The sequence below is a fragment of the Diceros bicornis genome, chromosome 31 (genome assembly GCF_020826845.1).
Source record: "Diceros bicornis minor isolate mBicDic1 chromosome 31, mDicBic1.mat.cur, whole genome shotgun sequence".
NCBI classification, from domain to species: Eukaryota; Metazoa; Chordata; class Mammalia; order Perissodactyla; family Rhinocerotidae; genus Diceros; species Diceros bicornis.
In genome coordinates this window covers 6,969,863-6,984,769 of record NC_080770.1, presented here as the reverse complement: position 1 = coordinate 6,984,769, position 14,907 = coordinate 6,969,863, and positions in this window count along the sequence as shown.

Here is a 14,907-nt window from a genome sequence, read left to right as displayed (position 1 = left end):
CTCACTAGCATTTGGAATTATCACTGGTTTAGATTTTAGCCATTCCAATAGATATGTAGTGGTATCTTGTTGTTTTTATTTGCAATTCCTTAATAACATACAATGATGAGCATCTTTTCATATGCTTATTTGCCATCTGTAGATCTTCTTTGGTGAGGTGTGTGTTCAGATCATTTGCCCACATTTGAATTGTGTTGTTTGGTTTCTTATTGTTGAGTTTTAAGATTTCTCTGTGTATTTTGGATACAAGCCCTTTATCAGATATGTGTTTTGCAAATATTTTCTTTCAGGCTGTGGCTCGTCTCTTCATTCTCTCAACAATTCCTTTCACAGAGCAGAAGTGTTTAATTTTAATGAAGTCCATCTTATCAATTTTTTTTTTTTTGGTGAGGAAGACTAGCCCTGAGCCAACGTCCGATGCCAATCCTCCTCTTTTTGCTGAGGAAGACTGGCCCTGGGCTAACATCCATGCCCATGGTAAGACATAGAGTGAGTCTGTTAAGAACTCGGAGACCATCATGAGACTTTAGGTAGGCAAAGAGGAAATAAAAGAGGTTGGAAAGAGTAAGCAGTAATATAAGAGGTTATGGAGTTGGTTAGGTAGATTTCTGGGAAAAGTTTCCGAGTAAGATTTTTTACAAATCCAGGTAATCCTCAAATAAGTAGATAATTACAACATGTAATTTTCATATTGTAGATTTCTTGTCATTGGGTTATAAATATTTTTAAATATGACTTCAGTAATACGAAGTATTTTTAAAGCAAGCTTTATTAATTAAATGCAATGAGGGGCTGGCCCGGTGGCTTAGCAGTTAGGTGCTCGCGCTCTGCTGCTGGCGGCCCGGGTTCGGATCCCGGGCGCGCACCAACGCACCGCTTCTCCGGCCATGCTGAGGCCGCGTCCCACATACAGCAACTAGAAGGATGTGCAGCTATGACATAAATTATCTACTGGGGCTTTGGGGAAAAAAAAAGGAGGAGGATTGGCAATAGATGTTAGCTCAGAGCCGGTCTTCCTCAGCAAAAAAAAAGAGGAGGATTAGCATGGATGTTAGCTCAGGGCTGATCTTCCTCACAATAAATAAATAAATAAATAAATAAATAAATAAATAAATAAATGCAATGAGATCCCTGCATTTTATTTATTGCCACTAATTAATAATATTTCGTTCTAAGTCTGTTAAAAGGAGTCCCCTCGGATTTCTTCTGAGGCATATTTACAGTTGGTCTTGTTGCTTTTGCCGTAACCGCATTTTCAAAGATTCAATGAGAATCTGTGAAATAAATAAGTTGTTGGAAATGCTACCATACATTATTTAGTTCTTTCTGAAGAAGTGGAGACGACAGTCACAGTTGGATCCAAAATCTTTCAGAAGTAGATTGATTAAACCATGTTTGGGGCTCAAACATAGTTCTAAGCTCAGTTAACTCTGCCTGTCAATGTTAGCTGACCCTCCGTACCTGCTTCAGATGGATTTAATACCCAAACCAGTACTGGAAGTTCAAACTGATCCTTAAATCTGGTCATGGTGTCTTTGTCGTTTTAAATAGTATCCAAAATAGAGACTCTTAAGACCTGTTCACATCAAATTGCTACAAAAATGAAAACTGGAAATTCCCTACAAAAAGGGTTATTTTTAAATCCCATGATCATTCCCTTCATTTTAGAAGGATTGATCTTTTCCAGCAGGTAAATTTTTCAAATATAACGAAAGATATATCATATTATTTTGCAATATCTCAATTGTAATGTCTAATATTTCCTTTATTGAATTAAATAATTCCCCAATAATACCAAAGAGTAAAGAGAATATTTTTAAAGAATTGCCTTTGGAGAGCCATTTCATTTCCAAGGGTAAGATAAAATGTTTGGACCCTTCTTCATTGTCACTGTGAAGTTTAGGAAACAATCTATAATTCAAGGGATCACCCTTTACTTTACTATTAAGTTGCACCGTATGAAAATGCCAATATTTGATCTTTTTTACCCACAAAAATGTCAGTTTCACGTAATTCAGCCTAATAACATGGGAAAACAATTCATTTGTAGAGTCTTTCATAAAGATTCTTGGTGGCCAAGTGTTGAGGAACAATTCAATGAACTGCTGAGTTGCCTGTCACCTTTTTGTTCAGTTGGTCACAAAATCTCATTGGCTCCCAACCCACGTAAGGACAGCCTTGTGGTTGAGAAGTCTTATGGGAGCTCTTTTTCAAAAATGATTGTAATTGAGTAAAATACACTGGATCTATAACAACCCATGAGTCCATGATGATAATCAAAAAGAAACAAAAACAAAACAAAAAGCCACCATCTTTGCCACCACTGGAGGTGGCCATTACCCCAACTCTTAACTCTGAACACTGGTAATTAAAAGGAAAAAATTCAGCATGTATGAGAAGTAATTAGGATTGAAATGTCATGATACCTGGTTTCTACTTTATGTATGTGTTATATTTATTTATATCAAAATTTGCTTATTATATATTTATATTGTCACTTTTTTCTTTTTTCTTTTTTGGTGAGGAAGACCAGCCCTGAGCTAACATCTGATGCCAATCCTCCTCTCTCTCTCTCTTTTTTTTTAAAGATTCCTTTATTTATTTATTTTTGTGAGGAAATCAGTGCTGAGCTAACATCCTATGCCAATCCTCCTCTTTTTACTGAGGAAGACTGGCCCTGGGCTAACATCCGTGCCCATCTTCTTCCACTTTATACGGGACGCCGCCACAGCATGGCCTTGACAAGTGGTGCGTCGGTGTGCGCCCGGGATCCAAACCCGGGCCACCGCAGTGGAATGCGAGCACTTAATCACTACGCCACAGGGCTAGCCCCCCCAATCCTCCTCTCTTTGTTTTTCCTTTTGCTGAGGAAGATTGGCCCTGAGCTAACATCCGTGCCCATCTTCCTCTACTTTATATGGGATGCCACCCAGCATGGCTTCACAAGCGGTGCGTTGGTGCGTGTCTGGGATCCGAACCGGCGAACCCGGAGCCGCCACAGCGGAATGCGCGCACTTAACCGCTTGTGCCACCGGGTCGGCCCCTCACCCTTTCACACAGATGAAAAAATGTGGCAAAATATCAACAATTGTTGTACCTAGGTTGTGGGTGTATGAGTGTTCATTTTGCTTTTCTGTCTATCTTTCTATAGGTTTGAAGCTCTTTATAACAAAAAGTTTTAAAAGTAAGGATTTCTCTCGCATTTCCTGTTAGTTGAACCATTCATCAGAGAGACGTTTTGGTATTTTCCCCAGCATTTTAGCTGTGCTATATCAGGCAGGAGCAGTCTCTCTGAATCATATTGCCAGACTCCTTAAACTTTTCTTTAAATAACTACATAGTGTTTCATTGTATAGTTAAACCATAACATTTTAGAGTAATTCCTCTATTGATGGATGCATAAAACTCACCATCACAGAATCCTACCTAATTTTTTCCTAGTTGGGTGCTAGCATGGTTTGATAAATCATCCACTTTGCCCTACTGATGTGAAATGCCTCTTTTATCATCTATTAAATCCCCACATATATCTGGGTGTGTTTTTAGGCTTTCTAATCTGTCCATGGATCTGTCTGTCTATTTGTGTGCCAACATCGCTATGTGTTAGTTATTATAGCTTTAACATATGTTTTAATGTATGGCAGGAAGAGTGCCTCCTAACTACTCTTCTTTATCAGAAATATCCTTGATATTTTTGCTTATTTATTTTTCCAGCTGAACTCCAGAATTAGCTTGTGTAGTTAAAAAAATCCTGTTTGCACTTTTATTGGAATTATATTAAAAGTGTAGATTATTTTTGGAAAATTGACATCTTTACAGTGTTGACTCTTCTTATCCAAGAACGTGATGGCTCTTTCTGTTCACTCGTCTTTTTTTAATGTTCCTGAGTAGAGTTTTAAAGTCTTCTTTACAAATACCATGCACATTTCTTGTTACGTTTATGCCCAGGTATTTTATCTTTTGCTGCCAAAATGACTTTAAAAAAAAAAAAAACACAACTTTTATTTTAAGATAGTACAGAGAGCTCGTATATACCCTCAGCCTAATGTTACCGCCTTACGCCACCGCAGCGCGTTTGCCAAAACCCAAACTCAGTAACGGACGTAGGTACATTACTGTTAACTAAACTCCCAGGCTTCTCTGGCCTATGATCTTTTCTCAGCCTTTCCTTGTTTTTCATGACTTTGACACTTTTGAGCAGTGCTGTTCAGGAATTTTGTAGGATGTCCCCCAAATTGTGTTTTTCTGTTTTCACTATGACTACACTGGTATAATGGGGCAAAACACCACAGCGGTGAGGTGCCCTCTCCTCACGTATCAGAGTCCCCGATGTGAATGAGACATCTCTGGCGAAGTAATCTGATCACTCGGTTAAGGTCACATTCCCAGCTTTATCCTCTAGACAGCTCCCGTTTCTCCTTCCCATACTTGGTCCTTTAAAAGCCGGTGGCGGAGTCCAGCCCACAGCCACAGGTGGGCGGGGCTCAGCACTCCTGGAAGGGGGAGGAGCTACATAGATTCTTTGGGATTCTTCTCTAAGGGAGATTTGTCTCTTCTCCATTTCTTTATATCACCATGGACTCGGGTATATATAGTTTATACTTTGAGTTATAATCCAGCACTACGTTATTTACTTCGTTGCTCAGATTGTTCCAGCATTGGCCACCGGGAGCTCTTTCAAGTTGGCTGCTGTGCCCCCTTGACGTGCTCCCATCCTTTTGTTGTTTTGAGTACTGCCCTACTTTCTGGTACTACAAAATGCTCCAGGCTCATCTTGTGTTCTCCTTGCCCTGGCCCTGAATCAGCCATCCCCCCCCCCAGGAGCCCTGTTGCTTTTATTGGAGAATGGTATTCAGAAACCGAGATTTGGGCACTGAGAGCCACAGTGACCTTTTATTATTATTTTTATTTTTATTTTATTTATTTACTTATTTATTTTTTATTTTTTCCCCAAAGCCCCAGTAGATAGCTGTACGTCATAGTTGCACATCCTTCTAGTTGCTGTATGTGGGACGCATGCGGCCTCAGCATGGCTGGAGAAGCGGTGCGTCGGTGCACGCCCAGGATCCGAACCCGGGCCACCAGTAGCCGAGCGCGTGCACTTAACCGCTAAGCCACGGGGCCGGCCCCAAAGTGACCTTTTAAAAATGAAATTCGGATTATGTCAATTTCCTGCATACGCTCATGGATGACTTCCCACTGTGCTCAGAGTTAGAGCTGAGTCTGTGCACAGCTTGTAAGAGCCTGCCCAAGTGGGCTCCTGTAACCCCCTGCCCCAGCTGGCTCCTCTCCCCTCAGCCCACCACGCCCCAGCCATGCTACCCTTTCACTTCCCAGGATATTCCAAGTTTGCTGTTCTTGAGGCCGACATGAGTGTTTCATCCTCTGAGAACTGATTCCTCTTGAACTGATCCTTCCTGAGAGAGATTCTGTCTACTGACTCTCTCCCGCCCAATCCCCAAATCTAATTCGGCCTCACTGTTGTAGGACCCAGTATTTTTTCTTCTGTGGCAGAGACTGCTTACTATCCTCCAAAATCCTTTCTCTTTTTGGTAGTAGTAGACGTTAGCAGGGCACATGACACCATCTACACTTTCCTTCCCAGCCTCCTTTGGAGTAGGGTTTGGCCATGTGCTAAGTTCTCTGTAGTAGAATTTGACTGGAAGTGACACGTGCCACTTCCTGGACTGGCCCATAGAAACTTCCATCTATGCCCTCCGTGCCCTTTCCCATCCTGAGGGCTGGAATGGCCACAATCAGGGGTTCATGGAAACTTCGTGCAGAAGATGGCAGCTCTGATGTCAGCCTGGCACTTGAATCACAGCATTGGGCAGAGCTCCCCACCAACCTGGACCTGCCACCCTAAACTGTTACGTGGAAGAGAACCAAACACTTCTGGGGCCTGTTTGTTTCAGCAGCTGGGCCTAACCCATTGAAAAACACCCTCCAGTTCAGTTCAGATGCTTTCAGTGGCATGTGGCAGGAAGACTGGAGAAACGAAGGCAGAGCTTCTCGTCTGAATGGAAATCAGGCTAGTGCTGAATATTGTCAACTACAACCCTTGCAGATGTGGAATAAAATATCCAACTTCATAAATGTAGTGCCAGGCCGAGCTTGCAAGGAGAAAAGAGAAATCCCCAAGTACCAAAAGCAAAGAGGAACCTGAGTGCTGGAGAAGCAGCCTGTGAGCTGAGCGACTGGCAGTCCCTGAGGCTGGGAGGGGTTAGAGGCGTGGTGTGCTGTCATTGTTGTTTGCTTGCTTTTCTTTTAGAGACTTAAAAATAACATTTGTTGAACACTTACTAAGTGCCAGTCACTGTTCTAAGCTCTTTGTGTGGATCCACTCACTTAATTGTCACAACCTCATGAAGGAGGTACTGTTAACGGTCCCATTTTACTGATGAGGAAACTGAAGCACAGAGACGTTAAGTCACTTGTCTGTGGTCTCACAGGGAGAAAGAGGCAGAGCCAGACTTGTGGCTGTCTTGCTTCTGAGTCTGCGCTCTTAAGCAGCACGTGTTACTACAATATGCCAGTGTGACAAGGAGAAAGATGAGTACTGTATCAGTTCAGTTTAGGACTCAGTTTTACGTTGGGAGTGATGGTCCTGGCGTGGCACCCATCAGAGCCCGTGCACCCCGTGGCCCACAGAATCCAAGGAGGCTGCATTAAGCCAGGAAATAGACAGACTGTTCCTGCTGCCTTCCAGGCTGTCCACAGCCCTGCCAGACAAGACTCTTTATGGTCTTGGGGGGCGGGGTATCAAATTCTTTTTTATTCCCTATGCTCTTTCCTTCTGAAGAACAAGGTGCCGTGAGATGGATTCACATAAGTCTCTGCCTAAGGAGACAGCACTGCAGCCCCCTGTGTTCCATGGATCCCGGGAAGCCCTCCTGTTAACCAGCAGGGAGGTGACTGTCATGCCTGGCTCCTGGCTGATTGCAAACAGGCATTTTAAATGTGAATTTGAAATTGGATGTCTCCATTACTTCCAGCTAATTGTGTCATCATAGATGTTTCCTACGTTTTAACTCTTGGAAAAAAAATATTCTACTAGTGTCTGCCATCTCCACCAGGAACTCTGTTATGGAAGCTTCATTTTTGTGTGTTCCCACTCTTCCTTCTCCGTCTCCCTATCTTCTGCACAATCATCCCCTCTTACTAATCTCCTCACAAATAAGGTCTTGGCAGAGAAATACAAATACTGTATGATTTCACTCGTATGTGAAAGACAAACAAACACATAGATGAGGAAAACAGATTGGTGGTTACCAAAGGGGAAGGGGGTGGGGAGAGAGAGAGAGGGTTAAAAGGGCACATATGTATGGTGATAGATGGAAACTAGACTTTTGGTGGTGAACACGATGCAGTCCATACAGAAGCTGAAATGTAATAATGTACACATGAAATTTAGACAATGTTATAAACCAATGTGATCTCAATAAAAAGAATTAAAAAATAAAATCATATGGTTTTGGAATATTTAAATCACAAATATAAGAAAAGTAATAAAACTAATATTTTCCCAGTCAAAAAAATTTGTGTTTCATTTAGGGAGCTGCTGTTAGGAATACGTTCAGGTCTCCCCTTCTGAGGCTGTAGTTGTGATGTAAGCAGAGCATAGGGACTGGGAAAATGACGTTATTTCACATCCTAGGGGTCCTCCGGACCTGAGCCACTCTTTTGTCACTCAGTACAGAAGTATTCTCCCTTAAACACAGGAAGGAGCTTTTTCAGATAATTACAGATAGATCAACAGTGGGGAGGAGGTGTCAACCATTCTAATTTGTTACATCTGCAGACTATCGGAAAAGGCCATTCCAACTTTGCCTTGAGTTTCCACAAGGGGGCAGTCTAACACTTACTTATAAATTCCCCAAGGGAGAAGGCTTGGTTTTTAACCTCACTCGGGAACAAAAGATGAAATCTCAGGCTTTGAGAGGGGATGAGCTGGAAACGGGACCCGTGCACAAAGCTGGGATCCTTGAAGGCTGCAATTGCTTTGTAACGAGAACCAACAAACTTCCCTCTGGCCCAGGGAGGCGACTAGGAAGCTGTCTCAGCCGTGGCTCCGGCTTGCAAAAATTGTTTCTTCATATTCAGGCAGGCGTGGAGCCAGAATTTACCCATTATGTGGGAAACTCAAGCTGAGAAATTATCATAAAAATTAATCCCAGGCTGCTTCTATGTCTTGGAAGCCCAGCGGAAGCAGCCCTGAGACCACTTTGGTGAAACCAAGCCCTTCTTAAGGTGCTCACAGCCCAACGAAGAAACAATTCCCCACGAGCAAGCACAAGGAAACCCAACTATTGAGAGCATTCCCTACCTCAGGAGCTAACTCATGTTTCCGGATAGGAAGACTTATTACTATAAGATGCCCATTCTCAACAATTTCACGTTATTTCAAGGTTATCGTAATTAAAAAGCTTAAGGATTGTTTCCAGCATTTGGAAACTGATTTTGAAATTCATCTGGGAGAAAAAATGAGGCAGAAAAACTAATGACCGTATGAAAAAGAACCATGAAGCCAGACTTGCCTTAAAGATTATCCAAGGATGCTATAACATTATTCTGTCAGTCAAGGTCAAATCAGGAGACAGGCTCCACACAGTAATTTGAACGGGGAAAGTTTAATGTAAAGAATTCTTTCCAGGGGATTGGAATAATGGGGGGTTTATGAGTAAGACTTAAAGAGACCTTTAAAGAACAAAGAGATGGCAGATATAGGGAGCAGACCCCACCCTGAGCAGCACTCTGAGATACAGTGCCCAAAGAAGAGGCCCCACCCCTCACCCCCAGGTTGGGGGCCAGACCTTGCTGGAGAGAGCAATGAGAAGTTGCTGAAGTGCCTTTCTGGCAATATCACAAAGCTGTCAGAGGATATGCCAGGGGCAGCTGCTGGCTGTTGGGCACTGCTGGCCACCACCTGCTCAGGAACTGGGAGCTGGGGAAGCTGACCTCAGCAGAGCTGGTCACTGGAAAAACTATTGTGCATGAGCCAGATGCTAGAGAAGGCTGTGCCCTGGAGGAGCCTAGTGTGAAAAACTGCCTGCCTAATAGCTGAGGACTAAAGGGGGCTCTGCAGGAGACTGGCAAGGGAGATCCACCAGAACCAGGAAAACCCCGTCCTCCTCCTGTGTCTTTTCAGCGCCCCCTATTGGTAGGGACAGGATTTCTGGCAAGATAGCTAATAAAACAAGGGAGATGGAAGTCCACTGGACTGTGTAGTTAACTGAGTCAGATCTTGCAGCCAGAGAGGGAAGACCCACTCAGTGGACTGGAGGCCCCTCTCAAGTAAGCTACTTCTTGGATTTACTACTCTAGGTTTCAAAGACCGCAGAAGAAATAAAGTTACAATTCTAAGTGCAAGCATTGGTCTTTCAGTGCAAAATGATTCAGTATTTGAAGACTTAAAATCTGTTGAAATGACACTGATCAATTTTGCCTCTGGAGATAACACTGCAGGAATTTGTGAAGGACAGCAGAGCTACAGTATGAAAATAGTGGATGATCAGCTGAACCTGACTACAGGTGGACATCATGCCCAAATGATTTCCCAGCTGAAGCAGATGAGAAACATCCCAGTGCCCTCCAGGTGAAGTCAAAGTTGTTGAGTCACCGGGAGATGGTAGCAACTCTGTTCTGATTTTGTGTCAAAGACATCATATGTGTCTTTCTTGCTATTTCCATGATCAGTTAATTGGAGAAAGTGAAGAAGAAGCTGGATCATGATGATAGCCATTTGAATGTAGATTAAAAAAAGACACAAACTCTTACAAGAAAGAGTCTTTTCGAAGTGCAGACATAACAAGGAAGCTCCTGACTTGTCCTGCAACCTCAATTTTCTAACACATCTGAAAGACATTAGCACCACTTGGGAACCCTTTTCATTTGAGTCTTGGTGAACAAGACGTGGTTCACAACTCATAGCAATTTCTTCTGTCTCTGGAACCTGCATCCTCTAAGTTATTTTTTAAACTTAACTATGCATGTACAAAGTTTTTTTCATGACACAAAGATTTTCATTTTATTGTCTTTGAAATAAGAATAAGAAGCTATGGGAAGATGGTAAAATAATTGCCATATGGGGCCGGCCCGGTGGCGCAAGCGGTTAAGTGCGTGGTGCTCCGCTGCGGCGGCCCGAGGTTCGCCGGTTTGGATCCCGGGCACGCACTGACACACCGCCTGTTAAGCCATGCTGTGGCAGCATCCCAGATAAAGTAGAGGAAGATGGGCACAGATGTTAGCCCAGGGCCAGTCTTCCTCAGCAAAAAAAAAAAAAAGAGGAGGATTGGCATCAGATGTTAGCTCAGGGCTGGTCTTCCTCACACACACACAAAAAATTATTGCCGTAATAATGTCAATGGCAATCCATATACAGCATTTTTGTAGGTAGACTAATGAACCTTGAATTGGAAAACTAATATGTAAATGGTGAGCTAACCAAGATTTCTTGAGTGAATGAAAAACAGTGTATGCCAGAGTGACTTTCAGCTTGTACTTTCACTGTTTTTGTGCAGTTTATTCTCTGGTGTCATTTGTGTAGTTAAAAATAAAAGAATAAAAATCAAATTAAGAACACTTTCTATTTTTAAAATCAGAAAAAAGTTTCTTACATTTCTAATTGAAACTCTATGTGCATGCTTCTGACACAAAACCTAATCTAGACTATAGATGTGCTGTAATAAAAACAGTGGAATATGGAACAGCAAACCTACCTGTAAGTGCTTTTTTTTTTTTTGTGAGGAAGATCAGCCCTGAGCTAACATCCATGCTAATCCTCCTCTTTTTTTTGCTGAGGAAGACCGGCGCTGAGCTAACATCTATTGCCAATCCTCCTCCTTTTTTCCCCCAAAGCCCCAGTAGATAGTTGTATGTCATAGTCGCACATCCTTCTAGTTGCTGTATGTGGGACGTGGCCTCAGCATGGCTGGAGAAGCAGTGTGTCTGTGCGCGCCTGGGATCCGAACCCCGGCCACCAGTAGCGGAGCGCGCGCACTTAACTGCTAAGCCACGGGGCCGGCCCCTGTAAGTGCTTAAAGTATAAAAATTCTAAAAAAAAAATTAAGGAAATGTTTGTGATCTCAGGTTATGGACAGTTTTCTTAGATATGGCACCAAAATCATGATCCATAAAAGAAAAAAATGATAAATTGGACTTCATAAAAATTTAAAATTTTTGATCTTAAAAATATACTAGAGTGAAGGGCCAGCCCTGTGGCATAGTGGTTAGGTGCGCGTGCTCCACTGCTGGCAGCCTGGTTTGGATCCCAGGTGCGCACCAATGCACTGCTTGTCAGGCCATGCTGTGGTGGCGTCCCATGTAAAGTGGAGGAAGATAGGCACAGCAGGGCTGATCTTCCTCACAAAAAAAAAAGTAAATAAATAAAAAAAATAAAATGGTTCTTAAAAAAAAACAACAAAATATACCAAGTTGAAAATAAGACAAGTCACAAACTGGGAGAAAATATTTACAGAACATATATCCAACAAAAAACTTTGATCTAGAATATACAAAGAACTCTTACAACTCAGTAATAATAAATCAACCCCATTTTAAAAGTGGAGATGATTTGAACAGAAACCTCACCAAAAAAGATGAACAGATTGTAAATCAGCAAGTATAATATGCTCGACATCATTAGTCATCAGGGGAATGCAAATTAAAACCACAATGAGATACCACTTATGCACCTATTAGAATCACTAAATTAAAAAGACTGACCATACTGAGTGTCGGCTATGATAGGAGCAGCTGGAACTCTCATACAGTGTTGATGAGGCTATAAAATGGTACCATCATTTTGGAAACATAATTGGCAGTTTCTTAAAAAGTTAAACACATACCTACTGCATGACCCAGCCATTCTACTTCTAGGTATAGATCCAAGAGGAATGAAAGCATATGTCCACACAAGGACTTGTAAACAAATACTCATAGCAGGCTTATTTGTAATAGCACAAAATTGAAAACAACCCAAATATCTGTCAATAGGTGAATGGATGAACAATTATGGTATATCTGTAGAAAGGAATACTACCCAGGATTAAAAAGTAAAGAACTACTGTAAAGACACAACAGCATGGATGGATCTCAAAATAATAATGCTGAGAGAAAGAAGCTAGACTCACCCTCTCCCCAAAAGAATACCTATTATATGGTCCCATTTATACAAAATTCTAGAAAATGCAAAAATCTGTAATAACAGAAAGCAAAGAAGTTGTTGCTTAGAGATGGGGCCAGGCAGGGAGCAGAGAGAGGAAGAGATTACAAAGGATCACGAGGAAACTTGAGGTTGATGGAGATGTTTGTTATCTTGATTGTGGTGATGGTTTCATGGGTGTACATATATGTCAAAACTCATCAGAGGAGTGACGTCAGCATCGTGGCAGAGTGAGCTCTTCCCTCTGTCTCTCCCCTCTAAGTTACAACTAAACAGACATTCATTAACCAACGGAGGATTCCCTACACAATGCAACAGGATGCCTGAGAGATCCATGCAGCCATATGTCTGAAGCTGGGGGGACTAGATCCCTGGAAAGCAGTGGCAGTAGGTGAGAAGACGCCTCCCTCTCCCCAGAGGCAGTGATCCAGGATGTGGATCCTCACACAGCTGCCAGCATGACTGTGAGTGGAGGCAGGAGCAGCCTGCCTCCCGCGAAGGCTTTCAGAATGGTAGCCTGGCTTGCTGGAGTGCCCACCATGCTACAGCGGCCCCACTGGCACAAATGCTCCCCACTGAGTGGCTCAGCCCACACCAAGGCACCCCACCCACCAAGCAGCAACTCAGCTGATCTGACCCCAAGCAAAGTGTGGGCCCATGCAAAAGCACCCCTCCCACCTAATGCAGTAGCTCAGCTGGACACACCTGCTGAGTGCAGTGCCCTGCCCATGCCACAGAGACCTGCCCACTGAGCACAGAGGCCCCACCTGTGTGAGCACAACTTGCTGAGCAGCTGCAGCTGGCCCCCGTGAATGCAGAGTGGCCGGACCAGGACAACTATCAGCAGATGGGGCAGGATCAGAAAACAGCTCCTGCTACCCCCCAGCGGTAGCAGGTGGAATCTGTGACCTGATACTACCACAAATGCACTAGCAGAGGATCAATTAATCAAACACCATGAAGAACTACAGTAACACTACAGAGCTGAAGGAAAATGACAAGTCTCCAGAAACCAATTCTGAAGTCACAGAAGATTACAATCTAAATGACAGAGAATTCAAAATACTTGTCATAAAGAAACCCAGCAAGTTATGAGAAAACACAGAAAGACAGTTCAATGAACTCAGGAAAAAAATTAATGAGCAGAAGGAATACTACACCAAAGAGATTGAAGACCTTAAAAAAAACTATACAGAAATTCTGGATATTAAGAATACAATCCATGAGATAAAGAATAATGTAGAAACTGTAAAAAATAGAGCAGACATTATGGAGGACAGAATTAGTGAATTAGAAGATAGAAATACAGAAGTGCTTCGGGTGGTGGAGGAGAGAGAACAAAGATTTTTTTTTTAATGAAGGAATTCTTCGAGAAATTTCTGACAATTAGGAAAAGTAACATAAGGATTATAGGTATTCCAGAAGGAGAAGGGAGGGAGAAAGGAGCAGAGAGCTTTTTCAAACAAATAATAGCTGAGAACTTCCCAAACCTGGGGAAGGAACTGGACTTACAAATACATGAAGCCAATAGAACTCCTAATTACATCAATTCAAAAAGACCTTCTCCAAGGCATGTAATAGTAAAACTATCAAAAGTCAACGACAAATAAAAAATATTAAAGGCAGCAAGGCAGAAGAATATAACCTATAAAGGAACCCCTATCAGGCTTTCAGAGGATTTCTCAGCAGAGACCTTACAGGCTAGGAGAGAATGGAATGATATATTCAAAATACTGGAAGACAAAAACTTTCAGTCAAGAATACTCTATCCAGCAAAATTATCCTTCAGATATGATGGAGAAATAAAAGCTTTCCCAGATAAACAAAAGCTGAGGGAGTTCATCTGCACTAGACTTGCCTTAAAAGAAATGATGAAAGAAGCCCTCCTACCTGAAACAAAAAGGCAACGGTTTACAAAGCTATGAGCAAGGAGATAAATAGATAGACACAATCAGAAAATTGCAGCTATCAGAATAGGTTAGCAAATTCTTAATTATAACATAAAAGATAAAGGGAAGGAAAGCATCAAAAATAACTATAAACACTTCAATTTAGTCACAAACTCACAACACAAAAAAGAATAATTTGTGACAACAATGACTCAGAAGGGGAAGAGGAAAGGGATGGAATGTGCTTAGGCTAATGGAGATAAGAGGCTATCAGAAAATGGACTGGCTCATATACGAGATCTTTTATACAAACCTCAGGGTAACCACTAAACAAAAAATCAGAGTAGAGACACAAATCATAAAAAAAGAGAAAATGAGAAAACCATCACAGAAAACCACCGAACTGAAATGGCAGTCAGAAATACAAGTGAAAAGAAACAATGGAAATATAGAACAACTGGAAAATAAGAAATAAAATGGCAGTATTAAGCCCTCATATATCAATAATCACTCTAAATGTAAATGGATTGAATTCTCCAATAAAAAGACAGAGAGTAGCTGGATGGATTGAAAAACAAGACCCAATAGTATGCTGCCTCCAGGAAACGCATCTCAGCTCTAAAGACAAACATGGACTCAGAGTGAAGGGATGGAAGATGATACTCCAAGCAAATGGCAACCAAAAGAAAGCAGGTGTAGCTATACTTCTATCAGACAAAGCAGACTTCAAAATAAAAAGATAATGAGAGACAAAGAAGGGCAATATATAATGATAAAAGGGACATTCCACCAAGAGGACATAGCTATATATGCATCTAACACAGGAGCACAAAAGTATATAAAGCAACTATTAAC